The sequence below is a fragment of the Pleuronectes platessa genome, chromosome 8, assembly GCF_947347685.1.
Source record: "Pleuronectes platessa chromosome 8, fPlePla1.1, whole genome shotgun sequence".
Classification (NCBI taxonomy): domain Eukaryota; kingdom Metazoa; phylum Chordata; class Actinopteri; order Pleuronectiformes; family Pleuronectidae; genus Pleuronectes; species Pleuronectes platessa.
In genome coordinates, this window is record NC_070633.1 from 5,537,268 (window position 1) to 5,548,754 (window position 11,487).

The following is an 11,487-nucleotide window of genomic DNA, read 5'->3' on the forward strand; positions in this document are numbered from 1 at the left end:
AAGCAACCAAGCCAGACAAAGGAGGTGAATTTCAGATTGAGAAATACAAATAGAGAAGCTCCATTTTATTTATCATAGCAAAAACTTGCCAACCTGATTGATAACATACAAATTCTTAAGGCCAGAGACTGTGTGTGAGTGATTGACAGCTGAGTGGTGCAGTGGACGGTGGAGGAATGAAAAATATTGGCTCTGAGCTGTTTTGCAACATCACGGTGTCCTGCAAGTTTGAGAAACTCATTCCAGCTCCGTCAGGGGCTATATCATCTCAGGTCCCATCCCCTGACTCAGTGAGTTCCAGCCTGTATATCAACAGCATTGATATGTGGGTATGGTCACACTGGAGAGCCAGGTTCACTGAGGTGAATCTCAAGCTCACCTTGCTCACTGACAGAGTAACATGATTGTCAAATTCAGTGCGCGAGATTAGGTGAACCTCAATAATTAAAATATAATTTTTAAACTTTCAAAAACATTTATCAGGTTTTCAGGCCAGTCGAGTTTTTCCATATTAACTTACATACAGACATAATCCGTTTCTACACAAGATCTCCAGAAAGGTCACATTACATCAGATTTACCCAAAAGCTCTCAAATTGTTCCAAATTGACATTATTACTTCTAGAAAAAAAAGAGAATCATTTATTTTTAGTAAACAAACAGTATGGAGAATGCTGTAACTAACCCTTAAATTAAATTCTTGTATATGTTAATATACTAAGTGTCAATAATTTCCTCACAAACTCACTTTGGAATCAGTTAGGAAAAATAGTTCTTAGTCTCTTCCCTTTCTTTTGTCTTCACTGTGTGTGTGTTGCAATTCAGGGGCAGCCTCAGAGGTGCTACTAGACTGTCCCATTTCGAAGGGAGGATCGTCACGAGCCAACCTATCCCGGGTTTATTGTGCTTTGGTGACATCTGATGTTAACAATTCAGAAATGTAAACACTAGGCTAAGGCCCAATCCCATTTCACCGCTTCTTGCTATACCCCATAGCCCTTCCCCTCTGTTTTGCGCGTTCGCATTTAGGGTGTCCCAATACTTGTGGGAAAAAGGGCCCACACTTCAGGGGTTACGAGAATTTCCAAGAATACCTTGAAAATCACCTGCATTAGCATAAATGTTATTTGGATATTATAGATTTGTCACCAGCAAAACTTTTTGTCGGGTCTGTTTACATCGATGACTACTAATGACGTGTCAGGCTTTCACGACCACTACTGATGACAAAACGGCTTCTTGAAGTGCTGTCCCAATTAGTAGGGGAATATTTCAACTATTAGATGTTAAAAAAACAAAAGGGCATTGAAACTTTCTTGTTGTGTCCAACTGCAGCTCTGTTGCTCGGTGACATCGGTAAGATCTGGACAGATTATGGAAACTCCGTTGACCAGATTTGGCCTTTGCAGTCTAGGCTGCACCTTTTAATAGGACGCCGACTATGGGGCGCTGAATCTGGACAGAGCTACTGTGTGCCTTTTGTGTGTTATCAGGGCAACAGATCTGTTTACTTAAGCGTGCGTGCGTGCGATTGATTGTTTGAAGATTAGATGTAAAATGGTTCTGTTAGTTAGCACTTGAGTTGCGCCCATGCTGGCTCCAGCTCTCATGTGCCCAGTGGACGGCAAAGGCTTAACAAAATAGTGACTCACACACACTTTCACACATTCAGTTTATACATAATCAAAAAGTTTTACTCCTTCGGACAGACGTCTCACACACACACACACACACAACCATACTGATACTACTACACACAAACATACTGTTATTGTGATGAAGTTTGTAGTGAGTCTAAGTTATGAAAGTGCCCGAGGTAAAAATAAACACACAATTAAACTGATGGAGTGTCAGAAGCAGCGTTTATCAAACTGCCGAGCTACGGAGTCGACTTTCCCCAATCTGCATTTAATGGTGATGGGACAGCACTGTGAGTAAACTGCCACCAGCATTATAGGACAATTTGTGACAAGGGACTGTCACTTCAGTGCTTGTATTGCAGACATTTGATTTATTTATTTAACACTTTACGTAAGAAGAAGAAGAAGATCAAAAACGATTTTGCATTAATGCATGAGTGGAAGTCGAGGACGTGAGGACATGCGGGGAGAAGATTCACTGCAGGGACCAAGTCCTTCATTTCAGAGCTCCACTTGGCACAACTGTCAATGTAAAACTTAACTAAGTGAAACAGCCTAAATCCCCAAAACCCCTCCTGCTGTTATTAAAATAACCGAGGAGAACTTTATTTTCTCACCCACAGGAAATGGAAGAGAGAAGAAGGATTGTTCATTTCAACCGGGACCTAAGTGTGTGTTCCAGTTGCTTTTTGGGTGTGAGTGTGTGTGCCGTCCCTGATGATGGAAAATGGAGAACTGTGCTAGCAGTAATGTGGAGCTGTGAGGCAAGATTATGATGGTCCGAGTTCCTTGTGGAGATCTGTGAATGTGGCAACATTGATCATAGTCAGATAGGGCAAGGAATAACTATAACTTATTTAAAGGAAATAGGTAACTTGAAGTTCAACAGCTGCTTTTATTCTGGTTCTGCTGAATTTTCATAACTCTAAGCTGGTAACAGCCGGAGCCGGAGGCTTAAATATTACGTGTTCTGGGTTGTCTTTCTGTCCAATTATTATGAATATGATGTCTCAGAAATACCATGAGGGAATTTCTTAATATTGGCAAGAAACCTTTAGTTGTATGGGATGTACTAGGAAAACCTGGAAATGATTTCATTAAATCTGGCACAAAACCTTCACTTAGGATCAAGGATGACCTGTTTAGAATGTAGTGATCGAAGGTCAAAGTCATGATGACCTCACAAGACATTATAGTGGCCTTTTGGACAAAATATCCCCTATTGAGGGGGACCAAAACAATTTGGTGCAAACATTTGCTTGGACGGCGGAGTACTGTGGAGCAAACACTGCACAAGTGATCGCTTAAACTTAAAGAGCAACCTAACTTCACCTGAATATGTTGTGTTTGTCTCCCCCTAGTGGTTTAATCTTTAACATTGCTGAATGTATGAGTGTAATCTTACACGTATCAGTTCACTGTGGCATCAGTTTTGGTTCTGGCTACAGGGACAAAACCAGATCAATTACATAAAGTTGTTTGTTATCAGATGTGAAGCATATGTGAAAGACTTCTGATAATCATGTTAGTTACATGATTGAAACAAGTCCTTATAACTAACTAACTCACTTGTCTTCCCCATGTGATAATCACATATCAGCATACATATCAGAAAACCTCTATGACTCTGATTTTGAAAAGTGCAACATGAATGTAGATACTCAGTGGTCAAAGTAATGGAAACTACATGATGATGCTGAATTCTCATGACATCTGTCCCCTCTCATGTCTCTTTGATGCATAACAGACAGTTTAGTGATTTCACATTACAGGATTCTCCACATCAGGGGTCAAAGTTTAATTTCCCACTGGCATTAGCGGCAGTCAGAGCACGTCTGCTGCAGCTTTTATGTCTGCTCGCTGAAGATGGATGACTCCATCCCTAAGAGAAGTTGACAGTCTAAAAACATCATCAAGGGATTCTTGTAGGGATGACTATTGATAAGCAGTGGTTCCTGAAGAAAACAGGAAGACAAAAGATGTATGTATTGTATGTATATGGTGCTGCAGATGTTATTTAAGAGGAAAATGGTAATAGGATTCTATTTATGTAAAGCTTTTCCAGTCTTATTGACCACTCAACTCAACCATTCACAGAAATAATCATAAAGCTCATCTGTAGTAGTCATTGTAGTCACAGCCGTCAGGGACATTTTGGGGCTCAGTATATTCCCAGAGGATACTTGGAATGCAGACTAGATCAAACCACAGGACTTCTGGTTAGTAGATCACCCTCTAGACCTCCTAACCCAAAAAAACAATATCAAATCCTGGTGCCACTCTGGCTGCCTGATTCACGCGTGTGTGATGTAGCACGTCTTGGTTTTCATTTTGGTGCCCACGTTTTCAGGTTTGAGCAGCCACACTGCCTGTGTCAGTCGCATGTCTCAGTCGCGTTGCTCTTCTAGACAATCCAGTTCTTGCCTATTTTCTCTGCATACCAGTCACAGCAGAATAGACAGTGAGAAGGATCTTTCACCACAGTTTAATGTCTTTCTGTTGAATATGTCACAACATTAATACTTGCAACAATTCAGTAAAGTCGAGTAAAAAAAATTATGCACAAACTTCTTCAAAGCTACTGAGAGAGAATAAAAGATAGAAAGGCCCTATTGCATTTCAACTATGAAACAAAAAGCAAGAAGGAGATATGAAGTCAGATGGCAGGAGGATGTGGACATTATGGTCTGTTCTTTGGCGGAGTTCTGTTTTATTTGTATCAGAGAAAAGTCTCAGTCACGACCACAGTTGCCTCAACCTTGAAGATACTTGTTCATAATGGATATTTTGACAATAGCCATGTGGGACATAAGACAGTGGAAAAAAGAATTGGAGAACAGTTGACAAAACAAATGTCTGAATTGACAGAAATGCAGCTGATGACCAGAGAGCCGACAACGTCAATCAATTTAGGTAATTAATCGGACTAAATGTGAAGCAAATAAGGATTGGGCAGAAATTTAGCTTGACTGCAAAATGAGTTGGAGCCGACAATTCAGGGATCAAATCGATCCATTCAGTGTTTGCCCAACATAACACGTCACTCTAAAATCTCTAAATGGTGTTACTGTTGGGTTGAGATGTGCTAAATGAGAAGGTCATGATTAATTCCCTTATCGATTAAACGCTGTAGCCTTCACCTCCACTGACGAAATAATTGAATGACATTGACTTGACAATACTGAGAGTATAGTGATATGACAGTGGCACCAAACAAACGAAGGGAACCGGTTCATTCTTGTTGTCTATTCGAGGGTCGACACATAATTCAAAAAAAGTTTGCTAAAACAGTAACCAAATTATCAACATTTCATGGTCACAAGCATGCCTATGTCTGTAAGCCAGTCCATGCCAAGTATAGGTAGGCCCATATAGGGTACGATGACAGGACATGCGGATGTCATCCTCTCCCTAAATTGCAAAGTGAAGCCAAAACTAACCTGAAGACATTGACCTTGGCTCTGACCCTTGTCCAGACTTTCAGGTGTGAACACGCCTGAAGAAGGTTCTTGTCTTAGTTCACCATGACCTCAGTAATATTTCCTGTGTACTCCTTTGGTTTTTTCCACCTCCTTTGATGTCTTTGTGTGTTGGTGGGCGTGGCTTCTCTCTCTCTCTGGTCAGCTACTCGCATGCATCTTATCTACCTCATCAACGGCAGCACTTATTTGATAATTTGCTGCTTGAAATATTTGATCTTGCTTCGTTGGCTGTTTTTCATCTGTCAACTTCACGTCCACTTGCCGCAGCTTGCTCACCAGCCTGCCCACCCTCTAGTCATCACTCCTCAGTAGTATGGACCACACTTTGGGTCCAACCTTAAAGTATGTCATAACAGTTCTATGTTTGCATGAGTAGCAGTTGTATGTGGCAGCACAAACAAAGCAGAATAAGAAACACCTTTTATTCTGGTGCTGAAGAACTATAGAGTACTTAAAGCTGATGTTGGGAGGGTTTATTTGAAAGATTCCAGCGACAAAAAAATTTGAAGACCTTTAACGTTCTAGGATTAAACACAGAACTCCGAGACCTTGACCAGAAAATAAAGACAAACAAATAAATCAGTCGTTTTATCATTTGAAACATACAGTTCCAAGGCTGCTCATTGCCCTGCAGTATATAATCTGGACATTTTATTTGCTATTACCCAGTCTAAATAAGGATGACTGTTATGTGTAGGTCTTTGTGTGACTGTCTGGGCTTTGTGGCTGTTTTCATCTGTTGCTCTTTGTACCTCCTACATCTGTTTTATGTTGGTGTCCCTGCAGTTTCTATTTCTCTTTCCTCTTTAGTAAGATCTTTAGTTTTTCTCGCTGCCTGCCTATGATCTCTCTTTGTGTCTGTATCTGTCTCACTAAGTAAACTTTCACTATTTTTGAAACTTTCTGCCCTTGGTGCTTGACAGATTGCAGCTATACAGCCACTCTCCAGTAGGCTTTATTGAATTTGCATGACATCTTCACAATTATTTCTTTACAAGGAATATCAATTAATAAACACAAAAATCCAAGAAATACCAAATCTTGTAACATATATTCCTTCTTTTTTTGCCATATAAGAAAACACATGAAATAACTTAAAATAGTGAATTAAAGGGTTAAATTGACAGCTGGTGATACCACATCCCATCTGAGCCTATACATATTAGGTATACTGTTAAAGATACTTCCCTCTGTCCTTTGTAATATTTGCATCAGCCCTTTCATCCTGGAAAAGTTCTTCTGTTTTGACAGATTGGAAAGAGCTGAAGGCTCAGACCTGCAGCTCAAATTAGTTTCCTCTGATATCTACCATGAGGGAGAAAGAGGAGGGGGAAGTAGGAGGGTGAAGAGATGGTTTCCCTGTCTGACTTCTGCTTCTGGGTTAGAGAGAGAGAGGAAGAAAGGAGAGATATGCAGTAGATAGAAATGATGAGAATGATAAAAGGTTGAGTACGTTTTGATGAAGAGAAATCAAGGAGGAAAAAAGGGATGAAGTCAGAAAAGGAAATAAATTAACTGATAAAGTCTAGACCTACCAAAATATGTTTCTGCAAGTCAACAGAAATTGCCAGACATTGTCTTTGACTGTGGTTGTCAGTTAGCCTAGTTGTCAAATAAACTGCATAATCATAAGTAAGTAAATGTTAGACTCAAAAGATTCAAAAGACTCAAAAGATTCCTCCCTCATACTCAAGAGAAATGTATAATATAATATGTTATATGTTGGCCTTGGTTGTAATTTCTGGGACTCCAGGCTGGCTCTCTCCCTGTACTGGTTCCAACCATGCAGGATCCACTCACACCACCCAAGGGCGTTCTACTGATTTACACATCCAATGGACTCGACTGCTGAGTCATGATGCTGGTGTGGATCATCTTGGTTAGTAACAATCCCAATGGAGGAGCCCAATGGGAGCCATTGTTCAGGTTTATTTTATTAATTGATCAGGTTTTTTTAAGGGAGGGGGGCTAAAAGATATAAAGGGCAATACAAGCCAGTTTTCTGCTTTCCTGGTTCTCTCACAGATCACAAAATGCAAAGACAGCTCCATCCCCTTGTGTCTGCAACTCTACAACACCAAGAGCAAAAGGAATTGGAGAGGCCAGGGTGCTCACATTTATCAGCCCCAGTGATAAGAAAGCATAGTTGTTACCAAATGCTCCAAGGAATGCATCAACGGGGGAATCAGAGTTTGGCTCTACAGCGCACAGGCAATGAAACACCCGAAGTTTAAATTACCTGCCGACAAGTGGGCTACCGAAAAGGCCAGACTGAGAGAGAGCAAGAGAAGGTGTGAGTCCTGATCAGTGTGAGAAGATATGAATGTGTATTAACCTAGGTTCAATTTAAATATCAAGCTAATCAACGAACCCCAGGAACCTCTCAGCTGTAACACAGGGAGAGTTAGTGGCAGCTTTTCATAACAGAAGAGACTTATCGTAGCAGGTCTTTTCACATTAATATCATTATTTAATGATGACAAAGCCATTACTGTCTGATAATTTAATCACTTTACAATGGCATTTTCAAGTATTACAGTTTAATTGATTCTCATTCGATAGAGAGAGGACCAGGCAATTGGAAGTAAAAGTAAGATTTCCTATAGTCACATCACTTAAAGGGGAACTTGGTGGTGACATACAAAAAACATTTCAAAACTATAGACTGTATGAAACTGGACGACTTGTCTCCAGTTCCTTCTCTCCCATGGTAGGTCCAGCCAAATAACATGCTCGACCAATTGTTAGTCAGTCTCATCTTTCAGTCATGACATTTCATCCCATTTTTGTAGCATCACATAGCTAAATACTAAAGTTAAAATCACTTTTGAGGGACAACACAAGACAGTGCACATGAGACTAAAATGTCATGAATCGAGACAAAGCGATATGGTTCCGGGAGAGGGGGAAAAGAAAGAGTAAAGTATTCCAGAATGACCCAGTTGCCCAATGTGTGCATGATCCATCTGAGCACCAACACCAAAATGTTGGAATGAAGAAACTAAAGAAGACAATAGTGAACAAGGACCTACGTAAATAAAGGACGGTGTGATGACAGAGAGTAAAAGGAAAAAGTGGAAGGAAGCAGTTTAACAAAAGATGAGAGGGAGAAAGAGTTTACATTAAAACACACAGTAGTTGTCATTGAGCCGAAGTCAGGAGAATGCCAAGGATAAAAGCCTGGGAGCCATGACATGACAAAGATTAACAATGTGGAAATAGATGACAAAGGTACAAAGATACAGCCACCGAAAATTCAGAGCCAAGCAGCAAGTTTTCCAACAATTGTGTTGAAACATTTTACGTTCAAATATAGTAAAATTTGACATTATTTTATTGTGTTAAGTGAAGTTTTGCTTCTATTTCATTTATAGTTTTGAGTTTATTAATGTTGTTTAGTGCCGTGAGTAGGAGAATCTACAACATTGAAATCTGCGGTTGACGTCCAGGCTATAGTACTACAAGAGTCTGCAGAAAGAGGTAATATGTGAATGAAGAATGGATCACTGAAGAGGGAGGAGAGGTAGGATTGTATTATTATATTTGTTTGTCTGTTTGGTCAGTTTGTTTCTTTCCCCTTTGTTTTTTTTGTGTCTTTTGAACTATTACTTATTTGTTTCCACTTTTGTTATTAGATGAAAACCAACAAATAAAATGCAAAAGCAGTACTCAGTCCTTTGTGTTGAGCTGCTGGTAGGATGCTCCTGCTGAATATGTTATGCTGTTAACATAACATATACATAACAGTTGCTATGTTAAGATGCAAACTTGCTGCAATAATATTTCAGCTGAAGACTATGAAGTCATTCACACTCTACAAAGTACTACAAACCCACACAGTAGATTGTGAGGAGATTTTCAAGAAGAGAACTTGAGAATTTTAGATTGTGTGGATACATTTTTGTTTCATAATGTGACTAAGCCAATACTTTTGTTCAATTCAAGACAAACATTGTACTAAGACAGATACCTCCCAAGTAAAATGTGATTGTCTCCGTATATTAGATTTGGAATGCAGATTTATGCTCTGAATAATAGTCTAAAGAATAATGGGCAAAACATCCTATGACCCTGGGGTCAACTACTGTCCTAAGATTATGAGAAAGATAAACCTAAAGCCAGGAAGGCAAAACTCTCTATGAAAATGTACAGTAGAACAAGCTAACTCTGAGAGGCACACGTCTGATGACATGTCCTTAACTTCCACTGGTGATCGCTACCATATGCTGGTCATCATTGACATTTGAGGCTGGTTGTCATTTTATCATCAAGTAGTGAAGAGTCTCTAGTAAACCTGGCTGTTAAGAATGGACTGTTTTCTACTTCAGTATTATTCCTTGACATGAGTGATTTATCCTCAAACAGTTTCATTTTACAATTAGTGCTGGACGTTGTGTACAGAGCATTTTGAACAGTCTATTGTGCAGAGTCTAATTAAAGCCTTTATAGTCACTTTTTCATAACTGATTTAGCTTTATTATTGTTCATGTGTCATGCCTTTATATAAGTTTTAATGATTTACATAACTGCTTGTTCTGTGTACATTGTATTTCGGCTATTTTAGAGGTCTGTTAAGCATTCAACTCAATCTTTAGACCTTAGTTCAAAACTTCAAAATAAAACGTCTATAATTCAGCTGGATAAAAAGCATTACTGCGACAAAAATAACACTGTACTTTTACTTTGAGGAAAATCTGCTAACATTCAACTTGGTCCACAGACTTAGGGAACACTGACCCGTCCCCACTGACTGCTCTGCACTTCCCTTTGACCAATAGTGAAACAAATAAGATACAGGAGATATGTATTCCACGTACAGACGTTGGTAGATAGATATAGTTCAGCATCCTTGGTGATCCATACAAGGGATATTTGCCATAATTTTTTTTCAATTTTTTTTTTAAAAACAAATTTCCACATCACACTTGTGTAAGTTGTCTATTTGACCACAAATCATTCTCACAGGTATACACCTTAAACTCAAATTTTAAGTGATGACCAGAAAAACATTACACTGAATGAATGGACAGGTGACAAATGAATAGGAAAAAACAAGTTAACGTGTCTTTGTTGGGCTACCAGAACAGCTTCAATACACCTTGGCACTGACTACTGGGGGAATGGAACACATTTCTCCAGTAGTCCCTTTCAAACCAGTCAATAACCCCTTGTGCCCTTTGAATTGGGGCATTATCCTCTTGGAAGAGACCACTACCATCAGGATAGAAAGGATAAAGATCAACTTAGTATGTGAACCTTTTCTTTAAGGGGACAAGTGGAATCAAATCTTGCTGGAAAAAAATTGCCCCTAAGCATAACAGAGCCACCAGAGACCCTCACTGTCAGAGTTGATGCATTACAGGCTCTAACCATTCTCTTGGTGGACGCCACTCATACACTCGCCCACCTGTGATGAATATGATGAAGGATGACTCACTTTCTTTCACAACTACCATAAGTGGTGTCTGCAAAACTGAACTCTCAAATGTGTCTTCATCTCTGTAATGAGGGGTTTATACGCTGTAACACTACTATAATAACCCTCTCTATTTGATTGTCCTGAAACTTCTCTTGTTATCTATCACACCCTGAATTGATATTCTCAGTCAGCTGATAAGGTAACTCTTCTTTACTTTCTTACATATCACATTAATGCACAAGCACTAACCATCAAATGTGAGCCGATGACGACAATTTCTAACCGTATTTATTGACTTCTTTCCAACAGATCTAAATGCAGGTGTCACTTTATTCAATTGTCCTATTGAAATACTACTCAGCTGACCATCTTTGTGGCTGATTTAGAGTGTGGATATATCCAACCTGAGCCAGTCAGGAAGGGCTCGGCTGGATTTAGAGTAAATATTATAATTATATTATATATATATATATATATATATTAAATAAATTATTCAATGTCCAACCACCACTGGTGAGCACAGAGATACTTTTCTGTTTCCACAATTACATTACAAAATAGTCTCTCTCTTCAACTCTGAACATCCTCTACATTACTCTGAAATATGTTCACTAAAGGCTGCTGTGTACTAAACATTACAGTAATAGATTCAGTTAGAGATTTATGAATGGATAGAGACAGTGTGCACATGTGATTACGTGAATAAAGTGCTTAAACTTAACATTGCAAAAAGTATGAACTGTTCACACTGTGTACTACAGAAAATGAATAAATATATACCTATGAGATTATTGGAAGGTGTTTTTCCACCATGAGCCTCCAGAACAGCTTCAGTGATCATCATAATAGATTCTGTGTGTGGAGGTTTACCTGATGGATGAGCAGTTTTTCAGGATTTTGACATTTGGTTCCATGATAATGTTGTTTCAGGGCGTTGTATAAAAAA